The sequence below is a fragment of the Vulpes lagopus genome, chromosome 4 (assembly GCF_018345385.1).
Source record: "Vulpes lagopus strain Blue_001 chromosome 4, ASM1834538v1, whole genome shotgun sequence".
NCBI classification, from domain to species: Eukaryota; Metazoa; Chordata; class Mammalia; order Carnivora; family Canidae; genus Vulpes; species Vulpes lagopus.
In genome coordinates this window covers 14,067,510-14,080,689 of record NC_054827.1, presented here as the reverse complement: position 1 = coordinate 14,080,689, position 13,180 = coordinate 14,067,510, and the positions used below count along the sequence as shown (strand labels likewise).

Genomic DNA, 13,180 nt, shown 5'->3' with positions numbered 1-13,180 from the left:
TCTTAAAAATCAACAACAAAAAAACCAGTGAAGTATTAGCCAAAAGGTTATTATCCAAAAGAAGACATACTGGAAATATGATGTGTCAATTACCTATTGTTGCATAACAAGCTACCACCAAGTCATAACCATTTTATTTGCTTATGCTTTTGTGGGTCAGCAATTTGGACTGGGGTCAGTTGGGCAATTTTGCTCTTCTTGCCTGGGGTCACTAATGAAACTATGGTCTCCTGATGCATAGGCTGGGGCTGTTTGATCTATGGAGTCTCTGTTGAGATGGCTTGTCTCTGCTCCCTGTGTACTCATACTCCAAAAGGTCAGCTTGGCCTTCTTCACATGACAGTCTCAGGGATGCCATGTGCAAGTTCTTTCTACGCTTTTGCTTACATTACATTCGCTAATGTCCCACTGGCTAAGGCAAATCATGTGGCCCAACGGGTAATTAAACAGGGAGGGCTCTAGAATGGGCTTAAATAGAGGGAGGTATACTTCATTGGTTGTGTTATTTCAACAACCTACCACAATTTGCTTTGACAGAGTACACTAATCAGTTTTTTGTGGATCATCTGACAGCTCACCCAAATCAGTGGTATCCAATGACTTCTCACTGCAAAGATGTTCAAGTTCCTATTTGTTGTTCCTAGAATTGATAGTTCTTCATGATCTAATCCTATTTATCTATAAAATGAACAAAAGGACCTAGGGAAGGATGAGGGAAGGAAGACAGTACACAGCTATGTTTGTCAGTAAGGAGTTTGGTGATAAAGCTGTATCATCTAACTTTATTTTCAAGTTATAAAACAGTGAAAAAATTCTATACTCTCTTAGATTTGATATCCAGTTATTATTGGGCAGCAGATTATAAAGAAGATAAATTGTGTTTACTTCTTATCTAATTTCTCCAAGATGCACGTGGGCCAAAAAACTTTTTGAACTGCTCTATGTGCTATTGTTTCATGATATATATTATGAGCAGAGTAAAATATAAAGTAGGCAGGGCACAATACTGATTAAACGTACTTGCATAAATTAGGAAAGGATCTTGAATATTTTCAGATTAACATTACATGTTTAGTGTTATATAGAGCTTTTATATACTACCCAAAACCAGTGTTTTGGGCAGCCTGGGTGGGTCAGTGGTTTAGCGCAGCCTTTGGCCCAGGACATGATCCTGGGGACCCGGAATTGATTCCCATGTTGGGCTCCCTGCATGAAGCCTGCTTCTCTATCTCTCTCTCTCTCATGAATAAATAAAATCTTAAAAAAAAAAAAAGCCAATGTTTCTCATTTGACATTTATTCGCTCTAAGAAAGAGACCATACCTATGGAAAGTAAAAATTAGTAATAGAGTATTAATGAGTCCTGAACAGGGTTGCACAGAGTAGGTCCTTAATAAATACTTTTGAATAATAAATCTGATAGTCTTCCATGATACTATATCTAGAATAACTGAATTGACCAAAAAAAGTAATAAAAATAATCTCATAATTTAATGGAAACTTCAATTTCTGGAAATCCTTTTAAAAACATAGTTCCTCATTATAACGCTATAAAGAACATAAGGTAAGTATTACAATCCCATTTTCCAGATTACAATCCCATTTCCAGAAACAGTCTCAGTGAAGTTAAATGACTTGCTCAAAATCACACAGCTAGTAGGTGGCGGAACTAAATTCTAGGATCCGCCTCCATGATACCATCTTTCAAAAACAATAGTTAAAAGTAATGTCAAAGAACAAACTGCTGTATTATACAAATAATGTCCTTACAAAACTAATACAACTATAATAGCATCCATTCAGCTTTTAAATAGATATAATCTTCTGGAAGATATTGTGTGACTTCTATTCATTCTTTCATTCAGTCCAAAAATGTTAGTTAGGTACTTTGTTAGAAAACAATATAAAATATAGTCTCTGGGGGCACCTGGGTGGCTCAGTCAGTTAAGCCTCTGACTTGTGATTTCAGCTCATGTCATGATCTCAGGGGTGTGGGAATGAGCCCCACGTCAGGCTGCCCCTTCAGCGAGATCTGCTTGAGATTCTCTTTCCCTCTGCCCCTTCTGTCTCTCTCAAACAAATAAACCTATCTTTAAAAAATATATATGGTCTCTGTCCCTGAAGAGCTCATATTCTAACTGGGGTGTGGGGGAAGCATAAAGCAATGTAATATATGTTAGTAAGGTATTACAAAGCTCAATGGTAACAAGAAGAGAGCTACCAATCCTGCTTGATGGAAGTTCAGGAAATTCAAATGTGAGTCTAAGTCATTTTGCTTTCTCAATTTCCACTAACAGCATTTAGGTATTTTGAAGTACACCCCCCCACCCCCCCGCATTCGGTACTTAAAAAAATATGAAACCTAACTACACTTAATTTAAATTTGGTTTTATAAACTTCAACCCAGTCAAGATTTCATCCTTCAAAACTTAATTCCTAAATTAAAAGAAAAATCCATTTGCTCATAACATAGTTTAGCATAGATGAAAAAACCTCCAGCTATTATGCAAAGGTCTTTAATAGCTCTCTGCAGAAATAGTCAAGCCTACGTTCTGTTTCAAGAGGTTTATGATAAGCGAGAAACAATTTTTAAAAAGGACCCAGGGGATATTATTTTCATCTTTTCTGATAAAAGAGTCCATATTCAATGAATTTGGGAAAAAGCTTTTTTTCACTTTTGATGACCCTCTATGACTAGAATTATGAAGAGGCACAAAGCAAATAAAATCTCTAAATCTCTGAAGAAGCTTATTTACAATCCATTTCATATGTTCATTGATTCATTTATTCAATATAGACTACTGAGGATGTGTTCTCTGCAGGAAAAGAAAGTCTGGGAAAAGGCAAATTTTCACATATTCATAGTCCAGGAAAAAAACAAAATTAAAGTTTAAAATATAAGATTATTTTATTTTATCATTATAAAACATACACAAAATTTAGTATTTTAAGCATTTTAAGTGTACAGTTCAGGGCAGCCCCGGTGGTGCAGCAGTTTAGCGCCACCTGCAGCCTGGGGTGTGATCCTGGATACCCAGGATCGAATCCCATGTCGGGCTCCCTGCATGGAGCCTGCCTCTCTCTCTCTACGAATAAATAAATAAAATCTTTAAGAAAAATTAAGTGTACAGTTCAGTGGCATTAGGTACATTCACATTGTGTATATCCATCACCAATATCCATATCCAGATCGTTTTCATCAACCTATACCAAAACTCTGTATGCATTAAACAAGAACTCCCCCTTTTTTCTCCATCCCCCAGCCCATGGTAACCTTTTTTTTTTTTTTTTTAAGGATTTTACTTTTAAGCCCAAGGCTTCTCTACACCCAAGGCGGGGCTCAAACTCACAACCCTGAAATCAAAGTTGCATATTCCTCCAGCTGACCTAGTCTGGCACCACACTTTTAGCTTCTGTTACTATGACTTGTCTATTTTAGGTACTTCTTATTTATCAACTCATATTTGTCCTTTTTTGTCTGGCTTTTTTCACTTAGCATAATGTTTTCAAGATTCATCCATGTTGTAGCATGATGTATCAGAACTTCATTCCTGTTTATGGCTAAGTAATATTCCTGTATGAATATACATTTTCTTTGTCCATCTGTTGATAGACATTTGAGTTGTTTCCATCTTTCGGCTTTGGCAAATAATGCTACTAGTAACATGAGTGTACAAATACCCGTTTGACACTTTGCTTTCAATTCTTTTGGGTACATACCCAGAAGTGAAATTGCTGGGTCATATGGTAGTTCTGTGTTCAATCTGAGGAACTGCTATAGTTTTCCACAGAAGCAGTACCATTTCACATTCCCATGAGCAATACACAAGGTTTCCAATCTCCCCACATTTTTACCAATCTTTTTTTATTTTCTGTCTTTTTATTATAGCCATCTTAATAGGTGTTTAAAGTGGTCTCATTTGTTTGCATCTCCCTAATGATTAGTAATGTTGAGCATCTTTTCATACACTTCTTGGCTATTTGCATATATTCTTTGGAGAAATGTCTATTGAGACCCTTCACATAACCAACTTTTTTTTTTTTTTAAGATTTTACTTATTTATTCATGAAAGACCCAGAGGAGAGAGAGGCAGAGACACAGGCAGAGGAAGAAGCAGGCTCCATGCAGGGAGCCTGATGTGGGACTCGATCCCAGGTCTCCAGGATCATGCCCTGGGCCAAAGGCAGATGCTGAACTGCTGAGCCACCCAGGGAGTCCCCATACAACAAACTTTTGACCACAGAGTAGACAATCATCCCTGCGAAACGGTGCCAGCAGTTAAGCAGAATCTAGTAAAATCCTTTTAGCCTACAAAAAGAACAAAATGATTCTGAGTACCTGTTAGTAGTTACAAGCAAAAAGTACACAATATATTGTCAAGAACAAAAAAGTCAATTCCTTAGTGACACTCCCTAGGATATGGATAACCCTTAGTTCCTATCTTTCTTTGTACTTTCATGTAAAAACTGTATTGAGTACGCATTGTATTAGTTTTCCATTGCTGCTATAACAGATTACTACAAACTCAGTGGTTTAAAACAACACAAACTTATTCTCTGTTCTGGAGGTCAGAAGTCTAAAATTAAGGTATGGACAGGGCTGCCATTTCTCCTGGAGGCTTCAAGGGAGAATACCTTTTCTCACCTTTGTCGGCTTTCAAAGGCACCTGCTGTCCTTGGCTCAAGGCGTCTTGTATCACTCTGACCTCTTGCTTTTTTTAATTAAAAAAAAAAAAAATTTAAAAATCTACAGCTTTATTGATTTCTATATAACAGCATATAAATTTAGGATGTACATGATCTATGTAAACATAACATGTACACCACAGTAAGTCTAACGAACGTCCATCACCTTACAGTTACATTTTTTCCCCCTGGTTTGGGGGGGTTTATTTTGAAAGAGAAAGAGTGAGAGAGGGGCAGAGGGAGGAGGAGGAAGAGAGAATCCTACGTGGAGGCTTCCACTCTCGGCGCACAGAGCCTCCCCGGGGCTCCGTCTCATGACCCTGGGATCCTGACCTGAGAACAAGTCCTGAGTGGGGGGGGGGGGGCGGTGCTTAACCGGCCGAGCCACCCAGGCGCCGCCCCCCCGCCCCCCCGCCCAGAGCCTTATCACATCTCCAGTATTAACGTTCACTTTCTTGCCTTAACCACCCACCTCCTTCGCCAGGGGTCGGAGGACTAGGGTGTGACCGGCTCGTGGATCCGATCTTTGCTGACAGAACCACAGTCACAGCCGCCCCGCCCACTACTGTCGTGGTTTGGGGGAAGGAATCACCAGCTACTGAACGCCAGTGTCCCGGGCCCCCGTCACTGCCCTAGCGGCGGGGACCGTCGCAGGAAGGCGCGGACGGTGCCCTGGGCATCCGAGGGCCCGGGGGCCCGCTTCTCCGCGCGACCCCACCCGCCCCGGCGTCGCGGGCCTCGGCCTTCCGCCCCCGGCCCGCCGCAGGCTCTCCAGGCCGCCGGCAGCCCCGCCGCGCTCTATGACGCCCGCCGCGCGGAGCCCGCGGAGCCCGCGGAGCCGCCCGGAGCCGCACCGAGCCGGTGCGCCAGGCCCCCGCGCCCTCTGCGCCCGGCTCTCCCGCTCCGCTCTCCCCGCCCCCGGAAGCCCGCGCCCGGCGCCGCTGGGAGTCGCGTGCAGAGACTGAGTGCGCCTGCGCCTGCGCGTGTGCCTGGAACGCTGCGGGCGGCGCGCGAGGCGGCGGCGGCGGTCGCTGCGCCCAGGCCAGCGGCGCGCGAGCAACCCCCCGGGGCCCGCCCGCGCCGCGCCCGCCGCCACCCTCGCCTCGCTTCGGGATCCGTTTCCCCTTCTCCGGAGCCCAGCGGCGGCGGGCACTCGGGGTCGGTATGAGGAAGCCCGCGCGGGAGGTGAGGGAGGCGGGCGGGACCCCAGCCCCCGGCTCCGCCCGCTGTGAGGCCCCGTCAGCGCGTCGCGGGCGGCGGGGAGTGGGGGCGGGTGTGACCCCCGGAGGCGGCGGAGCCCGCGGCCGAGGGTGGGGTCCCGGGCCGTGGGGCCGCCCGCAGCCCCTGCCGGCCGCCGCGGGGCCCGCCCGGCCTACCCCCGGGATGCGTCCCCGCAGGGCCTGCGGCCGGGGTCGGGCCGGGGTTCGGAGGTGGTGGCGCCGCCGCGTCCGCGGACTTGACTCGTGACCTCGGGTGTGTGTGTGTGTGTGTGTGTGTGTGTGTGTGTGGAGATGGGGATGAGGACGGGACGAGGTGGTGGACGGACCCTCCTCTCGTGTGTGTGTGTGTGTGTGTGTGGTGTGTGGGAGATGGGGGATGAGGGACGGGACGAGGTGGTGGACGGACCCTCCTCTCGTGTGTGTGTGTGTGGAGATGGGGATGAGGACGGGACGAGGTGGTGGACGGACCCTCCTCTCGTGTGTGTGTGTGTGTGTGTGTGTGTGTGTGTGTGGAGATGGGGATGAGGACGGGACGAGGTGGTGGACGGACCCTCCTCTCGTGTGTGTGTGTGTGTGCGTGTGTGTGTGTGTGTGTGGAGATGGGGATGAGGACGGGACGAGGTGGTGGACGGACCCTCCTCTCGTGTGTGTGTGTGTGTGTGTGTGTGTGTGTGTGGAGATGGGGATGAGGACGGGACGAGGTGGTGGACGGACCCTCCTCTCGTGTGTGTGTGTGTGTGCGTGTGTGTGTGTGTGTGTGTGGAGATGGGGATGAGGACGGGACGAGGTGGTGGACGGACCCTCCTCTCGTGTGTGTGTGTGTGCGTGTGTGTGTGTGTGTGTGTGGAGATGGGGATGAGGACGGGACGAGGTGGTGGACGGACCCTCCTCTCGTGTGTGTGTGTGTGTGTGTGTGTGTGTGTGTGTGTGGAGATGGGGATGAGGACGGGACGAGGTGGTGGACGGACCCTCCTCTCGTGTGTGTGTGTGTGTGTGTGTGTGTGTGTGTGTGTGTGGAGATGGGGATGAGGACGGGACGAGGTGGTGGACGGACCCTCCTCTCGTGTGTGTGTGTGTGCGTGTGTGTGTGTGTGTGTGTGGAGATGGGGATGAGGACGGGACGAGGTGGTGGACGGACCCTCCTCTCGTGTGTGTGTGTGTGTGTGTGTGTGTGTGTGTGTGTGTGGAGATGGGGATGAGGACGGGACGAGGTGGTGGACGGACCCTCCTCTCGTGTGTGTGTGTGTGTGTGTGTGTGTGTGTGTGTGTGTGGAGATGGGGATGAGGACGGGACGAGGTGGTGGACGGACCCTCCTCTCGTGTGTGTGTGTGTGTGTGTGTGTGTGTGTGTGTGTGTGTGTGGAGATGGGGATGAGGACGGGACGAGGTGGTGGACGGACCCTCGACTTTGTGTGTGTAGCTGGGGTGGTTGATGGGGATGAGGAAGGGGGACGAGGACAGGACGAGGTGGTGGACGGATCCTCCTCTCGTGTGTGTGTGGAGATGGGGATGAGGACAGGACGAGGTGGTGGACGGACCCTCCTCTCGTGTGTGTGTGTGTGTGTGTGTGTGTGTGTGTGTGTGTGTGTGGAGATGGGGATGAGGACAGGACGAGGTGGTGGATGGACCCTCGACTCTGTGTGTGTAGCTGGGGGTGGTGATGGGGACGAGGAAGGGGGCGAGGACAGGACGAGGTGGTGGACGGATCCTCCTCTCGTGTGTGTGTGGAGATGGGGATGAGGACAGGACGAGGTGGTGGACGGACCCTCCTCTCGTGTGTGTGTGTGTGTGTGTGTGTGTGTGTGTGTGTGTGTGTGGAGATGGGGATGAGGACAGGACGAGGTGGTGGATGGACCCTCGACTCTGTGTGTGTAGCTGGGGGTGGTGATGGGGACGAGGAAGGGGGCGAGGACAGGACGAGGTGGTGGACCAACCCTTGACTCAAGTTCCTGAGAAAACATGTATTTTGGGCCGAGATTTCCGGGTACCCAACCAGTTACCTTGTTCGAACCGTATTATGCGCCTGATTACAGAAGTGATGCAGTGTCACTGTAATGGACTGACAGTTTATAAAAAAAAAAATGCCAGAGTCTTATTTGTGTGTTTCCCCCGGTGTATCATAAAAAAGCGTTAGTATTTCTGTTGCTGGCTGTGCCGGAGCTCTCCAAACGGTGAGTGTCCAAGGGCCGCCGGGGCAGCTTTGACAAATACCCGTTTTCGTTGAGCCCCCAGAAGGGTTCTCAAAGGAACTACCGCTTAATGTTTACCCTTTCCCAATAGGTGGTGAAGAGAATCTTTACACTCTTATTAAGTCCCTGTTTTTATTTTCCAGTGTGAATTGGATCTCACTGACTTTGAAATAATTATCAGAAGGGTTGCTTTAGTGGATGGGATCGTTGGATAATTTTTTCCTAAGTTGGGTTAAAGCACTGGGTGCATAAATATTTAGAATAACCCTATCTGTTGGATAGTATGCCTGAAACTTCTCCCAGGTGTTAGGCACCACAGAAGTGGGTCCTTAACAACTGTTGAGAACTACACAAACCATGTAAATACAGATAAGGGGATAGCTAATTCTGGTGAGGGTGGGAGTGGGGGGGTCGGTGGGGGCCAGTTGTGGGAAGCCGTCAAAGAAACTAGCTCAGGAAAAAGCAGTGATTTTTCTGCTTACATAGTGTAAAGAGTAGAACTAGAGTTCAGTCTCTCTGAACTCCAAACTCCTGCATCAGGTAAACATTCTTTGAGTGTCTAGTATTTGTCAGATCCTACTTTAGGCACTGGGGATATGAAGATGAGCAAGATCCCAGGAGTTCCAGTTGGTGAAATTAGGCACAAAACCATTAACTCTGAAAAATGGATTTCAAAGAAAGGATGTGAAATCATTTGGTTTACAAATAGTCAAATCCCAACAGGGATTTAGACCTAGTTTGTAAAATGTTATGCTTGGGAAATCTTATCCTCCTAATGTGTGAACTCCCTCTCTAGCATCCCAGCAAGTGGATATTCAGTTTTTGCCCCAACATTATCTAGTGACTCATGGCTCATGAGAAAGTAGCCCCATTCCGTTTTGTTCAATTCTCATGTTAATTTAAGAACAGCCTTCATATATGTTGTATCTGTTGATGCAAGTTCTACCTCTGGAACTACAAATAACAGTTCTAAAAATTTTTTTTTATCACAATCCTTTGAATATCTGAGTACACCCTTTTTTTTTTTTAGCCATTACTTTTGCTATGAATGCCTCGAATCTCTTGTTCTATAAATGAATCCCTTGTTCTGCAAACCATTGGTCATGACTTAGATTCTAGACTCTTCACCATAACACCTAGAACTAAATGCTTCATTCAAGAAGTAGTTTGACTAAGCTGATGTTACCTTAAGACAGCATATTGCTATCCTGGTGTGACTTAAGAGCATTTTAATCTTTTGATTTTTAAGTCATGCTTTTGCTACTGGGTAAGCCCTGAGTCTTTTTTCAGTAAACCTTCTTTTAAGTGGGGATCCTCAGTGCACCTTCCCTTCTCACTTTCCCTCATTCCATGTCTGCACTATTATTGTATTATTATTTAGCTTTTTCACAGTATACCTCCCCATTTAGGTTCTTGGCATATCTTCCTCTGCTTGTTTCAATATAGGGTAATCAGACTGCTTGCTGACTGGATTCAAATCCTGACTACTGCTTTCTAGCCATGTGGTCGTGAACATAGTTAACCTCTGCTTCAGTTTCTTTGTCTCTAACTTCAAAGTTGTTGCCAGTAAATGAGTTGATCAGTGTAAAAGTGCTTAGAAAAGTGCTTGGCACATAATAAAATCTATATGAATGTTAGCTGCTTTTCCATTTATCCAGAACCTTTTGAATTCTTATTTTAAACTGTCCATCTTTTTTTTTTTAATTCACAAATTTGTTAAAGCTTGCAGTCATAAGGGGCATACTTGATATAAACTACTTTGTCAAGCCATTAAATTGCTGGTCTTAACCCTAATGTAAGGGTGTAAGATTTTTCCTTTGAGGATTGTTGGGGAATTGTGATGGTATGGGAAGGGTATTAGCTCTCACTTGCATTATTTTGCCTGCACTATCATAGGGAACTTTACATAGATCTCATTCAAGATTATCAGGGATCACAAAATTTGCCTTGATATGCCAAATAAAGATGAGTCATGCTGGAAACATTTCAAGTTTAGTGACTTCCAGAGTTGTTATTCTCCCTGTCAGAAATACCTTTGGAATTCACTGCTCCCTTTGGAAAGGGGTTTTGGTCACAGACACAGCTTAGGATGGAGAAGGTCGTAAGTTAATTCAAAGTTCAGAATTCTTGGGGATCCCTGGGTGGCTCAGCAGTTTCCCGCCTACCTTTGGCCCAGGGCATGATCCTGGGGTCCCCGGATCGAGTCCCGTGTCGGGCTCCCAGCATGGAGCCTGCTTCTCCCTCTGCCTGTGTCTCTGCCTCTCTCTCTGTCTCTGTGTCTATCATAAATAAATTTTAAAAAAATTTTTAAAAAAAGTTCCGAATTCTTGCTACCTAGGTTAATACTTTTTAATTTACTAAGGGCCCCTGGTTTATTTAATTTGTGATGCCAGTGAGGTTTCTTCCAAATTAATTTGTTAGAGAAAAACTGCTACATAGTAGATAAATCCCAGCATATTTGGCATTCACTAGCGTTTCTATCTAATTTTAACTGTTGAGACCATCTTTTTGCAAAGACCTGTTCCTAAAACAGTTCTGCTAAACATACTGCTAAACAGGTCCCATTCTCCTTTAAAAATCCCAATGATGAGATCTTGTTGTCTTGCTGACAGTTTACTATCAGATAAATTATAGATATCACAACAATGTATGTATATCACAGCAGCGACTTCAAAAAAACCAGATGTTAGTTAAGGACTTTACTTTGAAGCAGTGATTAATAACGTGATTAGGATGTTTTGAAAGAGGTGTTTTGTTTTTAAGATTTTATTTATTCATGAGGGACACAGAAAGAGGCAGGAGACATAGGCAGAGGGAGAGGCAGGCTCCATGAAGGGAGCCTGATGGGGGACTCTATCCCGGGACTCCAGGATCACGCCCTGAGCCAAAGGCAGATGCTCAACCGCTGAGCCACCCAGGCATCTCTGAAAGAGTTATTTTTTAAACCGACTAGGGAAATTTATGCTCTGGGCTATGCCGTGAAACCATTTGTTTTTAAAATTTGAAGAAACTAGGTCCAATGTGGGGCTCCAACTCGACAACCCTGAGATCAAGAGTCACATGCCCTACATGTTGAGCCAACCAGGTGCCCCTCAGTCATACTCTAAGTCTGTGATGACCCCTGATCACACGCCTCTGCCCTCTAGATATTCAGCTTTTTTGCCCCCTTGTGGACTTCCTCAGCCTCATTCCTCCTCTCCCCTCACAGACTTGTACTCTTAGTTGTTTAATGGTGTCCTTCCAGTCCATGCTATGTTAACTCTGTGCCCATGAGGAATTCAGTAGCTTGTATTTTAAGTTTCATGTAATTGTTCACTTAATTCTGCTCTTTCAGTAAACATTTTTGTAGATCTCAGCTTATCCTTTTTGATGTATCCTATGCAACATTTTGCTTATCCATTTTCCTCTTGCTAGGTGTTGAATTTTTTCCTAACTCATTGCTGTTACAAACAGTAGTGCTGTGATGAACATCCCTGTGTATGTGCCCAGAAACATAATTGGGAAATGGTAGAACCGAGTTTGAGCCTGAGTGTATCGGACTCTGTTCATTCTTTTCCATTGTGCATCCTCCCAGTTATCACTTACTTTATTTGCAGGAAGCTATTATAATAACAGTAATGGAAATGGAACAGTAATGGAAATATTAAAAAATGCAGTGGGACCATTGGTTTTCTTCTAACAGGTCAACTTAATTTTGCTCTTTTCCCCCATAGTTTTTGTTTAAATGTGTACATTGTATTATTAATCCAGTATGGATAACAGTTTTGTACTGTGCAGTTTTCATGCTGACATAGCACCTGAATCGGGGTCCACAGACTTTTTCAGTAAAGGGTCAAGTGGTTAAATGTTTTAGGCTCTGTGGGCAGTATGATCCCTGTCACAGCTACTCAATTCTGCAGCTACAGTGTAATAGCTGTCAGTGACGATACCTAAACCTGTGGCTATGTTCCAGTAAAACTTTATTTATAAGAATAAATGGTAGCCAAATTTGGCTCATGCACAGTAGTTTGGTAACCCCTGATATAAATAATTATTTTAATAGACTCATAATATTCTTCTGTTAAAAAGTTTTTTCAGCCCAGCCCGGGTGGCTCAGTGGTTTAGTGCCTGCCTTCAGCCCAGAGCGTGATCCTGGAGACCCAGGATCGAGTCCCACGTCGGGCTCCCTGCATGGAGCCTGCTTCTCCCTCTGCCTGTGTCTCTGCCTCTCTCTCTGTGTGTCAAATAAATAAATAAATAAATACATTCTTTTAAAAAAAAGTGTTTGAATTTTGAAACCCATTTGTTCTTTTTTTTTTTTTAAGATTTTATTTATTTATTCATGAGAGAGACAGAGAGAGAGAGAGGCAGAGACACAGGCAGAGGGAGAAGCACGTTCCATGTAGGGAGCCCGATGTGGGACTAGATCCTGGGTCTCCAGGATCACACCCGGGCTGAAGGCAGCACTAAGCCAGTAAACCACTGGGGCTGCCCCCATTTGTTCTTTGATTAATCTTCACTTAGCTTAAATTTCCCTGAATATTGTATACCATTTGCAGACTTGCAAATGTAATTTGTAATTAACAGCACAATTACAATTTTAGCATATTTTATTTTCTTAAATGCCTTGAATACCTGACAAGGAATACACGTATCTAATAAAAGAAGTCTAACTTAGCACTTAGACATTTTTAATAAATCTAGTCTTAACTTACTAATTTCATTAACCAGATTCCCTTAAGCATTTATTTTTTTGTTTTTTAAAGATTTTATTTATTTATTCATGAGAGACAGAGAAAGAGAGGCAGAGACACAGGCAGAGGAAGAAGCAGGCTCCATGCAGGGAGCCTGACATGGGACTTGATCCGGGGTCTCCAGGATCATGCCCTGGACTGAAGGCAGCACTAAACCGCCGAGCCACCTGGGCTGCCCTCCCTTAAGCATTTAAAAGTTGATTGTGAATAGTTAAATTTTTATGTTTAATATGTCAGAATCTCTTAAATTCTTTAAAGGCAAAAAAAGCTACCCAGTGATAATAAAATGTATTACCACCCTTATCTCTAATCCATCTTATTAATCTGTTGCATTAGTGTTAATAGTATAAGTT

The 13,180-nt window shown here is 44.8% G+C and overlaps 1 protein-coding gene across 2 annotated transcripts in view; it reads left to right on the top strand.

Annotated features, from left to right (window-relative positions):
• Window positions 1-5,679: 5,679 nt before the first annotated feature.
• Window positions 5,680-13,180, top strand: part of CFAP97 (cilia and flagella associated protein 97) — a 44,015-nt gene continuing 36,514 nt past the window's right edge. Inside the window, exon 1 of one of the 2 annotated variants that reach the window (XM_041752007.1) lies at window positions 5,680-5,843. The gene's annotated coding sequence lies outside the window, so the exon portion shown is untranslated. Of the gene's footprint in view, window positions 5,871-13,180 lie in introns of both variants that reach the window. The other variant, XM_041752008.1, reaches the window with a different exon arrangement.